Source organism: Coregonus lavaretus (assembly GCF_964263955.1).
Source record: "Coregonus lavaretus genome assembly, contig: HAP1_SCAFFOLD_2226, whole genome shotgun sequence".
Taxonomy (NCBI): domain Eukaryota; kingdom Metazoa; phylum Chordata; class Actinopteri; order Salmoniformes; family Salmonidae; genus Coregonus; species Coregonus lavaretus.
The window spans coordinates 81,321-85,005 of record NW_028158478.1 but is presented as its reverse complement, the minus strand read 5'-3'; positions in this window follow the sequence as shown (position 1 = coordinate 85,005).

Genomic DNA, 3,685 nt, shown 5'->3' with positions numbered 1-3,685 from the left:
CCCTGTCAGTGCTTCAACCAGCTCCTCTGACTAGCCCTGTCAGTGCTTCAACCAGCTCCTCTGACTAGCCCTGTCAGTGCTTCAACCAGCTCCTCTGACTAGCCCTGTCAGTGCTTCAACCAGCTCCTCTGACTAGCCCTGTCAGTGCTTCAACCAGCTCCTCTGACTAGCCCTGTCAGTGCTTCAACCAGCTCCTCTGACTAGCCCTGTCAGTGCTTCAACCAGCTCCTCTGACTAGCCCTGTCAGTGCTTCAACCAGCTCCTCTGACTAGCCCTGTCAGTGCTTCAACCAGCTCCTCTGACTAGCCCTGTCAGTGCTTCAACCAGCTCCTCTGACTAGCCCTGTCAGTGCTTCAACCAGCTCCTCTGACTAGCCCTGTCAGTGCTTCAACCAGCTCCTCTGACTAGCCCTGTCAGTGCTTCAACCAGCTCCTCTGACTAGCCCTGTCAGTGCTTCAACCAGCTCCTCTGACTAGCCCTGTCATACTGCTTCAACCAGCTCCTCTGACTAGCCCTGTCAGTGCTTCAACCAGCTCCTCTGACTAGCCCTGTCAGTGCTTCAACCAGCTCCTCCGACTAGCCCTGTCATACTGCTTCAACCAGCTCCTCTGACTAGCCCTGTCAGTGCTTCAACCAGCTCCTCCTGACTAGCCCTGTCAGTGCTTCAACCAGCTCCTCTGACTAGCCCTGTCAGTGCTTCAACCAGCTCCTCTGACTAGCCCTGTCAGTGCTTCAACCAGCTCCTCTGACTAGCCCTGTCAGTGCTTCAACCAGCTCCTCTGACTAGCCCTGTCAGTGCTTCAACCAGCTCCTCTGACTAGCCCTGTCAGTGCTTCAACCAGCTCCTCTGACTAGCCCTGTCAGTGCTTCAACCAGCTCCTCTGACTAGCCCTGTCAGTGCTTCAACCAGCTCCTCTGACTAGCCCTGTCAGTGCTTCAACCAGCTCCTCTGACTAGCCCTGTCAGTGCTTCAACCAGCTCCTCTGACTAGCCCTGTCAGTGCTTCAACCAGCTCCTCCGACTAGCCCTGTCATACTGCTTCAACCAGCTCCTCTGACTAGCCCTGTCATACTGCTTCAACCAGCTCCTCCGACTAGCCTGTCATACTGCTTCAACCAGCTCCTCTGACTAGCCCTGTCATACTGCTTCAACCAGCTCCTCCGACTAGCCCTGTCAGTGCTTCAACCAGCTCCTCTGACTAGCCCTGTCAGTGCTTCAACCAGCTCCTCTGACTAGCCCTGTCATTGCTTCAACCAGCTCCTCCGACTAGCCCTGTCAGTGCTTCAACCAGCTCCTCTGACTAGCCCTGTCAGTGCTTCAACCAGCTCCTCTGACTAGCCCTGTCATACTGCTTCAACCAGCTCCTCTGACTAGCCCTGTCAGTGCTTCAACCAGCTCCTCTGACTAGCCCTGTCAGTGCTTCAACCAGCTCCTCTGACTAGCCCTGTCAGTGCTTCAACCAGCTCCTCTGACTAGCCCTGTCAGTGCTTCAACCAGCTCCTCCGACTAGCCCTGTCATACTGCTTCAACCAGCTCCTCTGACTAGCCCTGTCAGTGCTTCAACCAGCTCCTCTGACTAGCCCTGTCAGTGCTTCAACCAGCTCCTCTGACTAGCCCTGTCAGTGCTTCAACCAGCTCCTCTGACTAGCCCTGTCAGTGCTTCAACCAGCTCCTCTGACTAGCCCTGTCAGTGCTTCAACCAGCTCCTCTGACTAGCCCTGTCAGTGCTTCAACCAGCTCCTCTGACTAGCCCTGTCAGTGCTTCAACCAGCTCCTCTGACTAGCCCTGTCAGTGCTTCAACCAGCTCCTCTGACTAGCCCTGTCAGTGCTTCAACCAGCTCCTCTGACTAGCCCTGTCAGTGCTTCAACCAGCTCCTCTGACTAGCCCTGTCAGTGCTTCAACCAGCTCCTCTGACTAGCCCTGTCAGTGCTTCAACCAGCTCCTCTGACTAGCCCTGTCAGTGCTTCAACCAGCTCCTCTGACTAGCCCTGTCAGTGCTTCAACCAGCTCCTCTGACTAGCCCTGTCAGTGCTTCAACCAGCTCCTCTGACTAGCCCTGTCAGTGCTTCAACCAGCTCCTCTGACTAGCCCTGTCATACTGCTTCAACCAGCTCCTCTGACTAGCCCTGTCAGTGCTTCAACCAGCTCCTCTGACTAGCCCTGTCAGTGCTTCAACCAGCTCCTCTGACTAGCCCTGTCAGTGCTTCAACCAGCTCCTCCGACTAGCCCTGTCAGTGCTTCAACCAGCTCCTCTGACTAGCCCTGTCAGTGCTTCAACCAGCTCCTCTGACTAGCCCTGTCATACTGCTTCAACCAGCTCCTCTGACTAGCCCTGTCAGTGCTTCAACCAGCTCCTCTGACTAGCCCTGTCAGTGCTTCAACCAGCTCCTCTGACTAGCCCTGTCAGTGCTTCAACCAGCTCCTCTGACTAGACCTGTCATACTGCTTCAACCAGCTCCTCTGACTAGCCCTGTCAGTGCTTCAACCAGCTCCTCTGACTAGCCCTGTCAGTGCTTCAACCAGCTCCTCCGACTAGCCCTGTCATACTGCTTCAACCAGCTCCTCTGACTAGCCCTGTCAGTGCTTCAACCAGCTCCTCTGACTAGCCCTGTCAGTGCTTCAACCAGCTCCTCTGACTAGCCCTGTCAGTGCTTCAACCAGCTCCTCTGACTAGCCCTGTCATACTGCTTCAACCAGCTCCTCTGACTAGCCCTGTCAGTGCTTCAACCAGCTCCTCCGACTAGCCCTGTCATACTGCTTCAACCAGCTCCTCTGACTAGCCCTGTCAGTGCTTCAACCAGCTCCTCTGACTAGCCCTGTCAGTGCTTCAACCAGCTCCTCTGACTAGCCCTGTCAGTGCTTCAACCAGCTCCTCTGACTAGCCCTGTCAGTGCTTCAACCAGCTCCTCTGACTAGCCCTGTCAGTGCTTCAACCAGCTCCTCTGACTAGCCCTGTCATACTGCTTCAACCAGCTCCTCTGACTAGCCCTGTCAGTGCTTCAACCAGCTCCTCTGACTAGCCCTGTCAGTGCTTCAACCAGCTCCTCTGACTAGCCCTGTCAGTGCTTCAACCAGCTCCTCTGACTAGCCCTGTCAGTGCTTCAACCAGCTCCTCTGACTAGCCCTGTCAGTGCTTCAACCAGCTCCTCTGACTAGCCCTGTCAGTGCTTCAACCAGCTCCTCTGACTAGCCCTGTCATACTGCTTCAACCAGCTCCTCTGACTAGCCCTGTCAGTGCTTCAACCAGCTCCTCTGACTAGCCCTGTCAGTGCTTCAACCAGCTCCTCCGACTAGCCCTGTCAGTGCTTCAACCAGCTCCTCTGACTAGCCCTGTCAGTGCTTCAACCAGCTCCTCCGACTAGCCCTGTCATACTGCTTCAACCAGCTCCTCTGACTAGCCCTGTCAGTGCTTCAACCAGCTCCTCTGACTAGCCCTGTCAGTGCTTCAGCCAGCTCCTATGACTAGCCCTGTCAGTGCTTCAACCAGCTCCTCTGACTAGCCCTGTCAGTGCTTCAACCAGCTCCTCTGACTAGCCCTGTCAGTGCTTCAACCAGCTCCTCTGACTAGCCCTGTCAGTGCTTCAACCAGCTCCTCTGACTAGCCCTGTCAGTGCTTCAACCAGCTCCTCTGACTAGCCCTGTCAGTGCTTCAACCAGCTCCTCTGACTAGCCCTGTCAGTGCT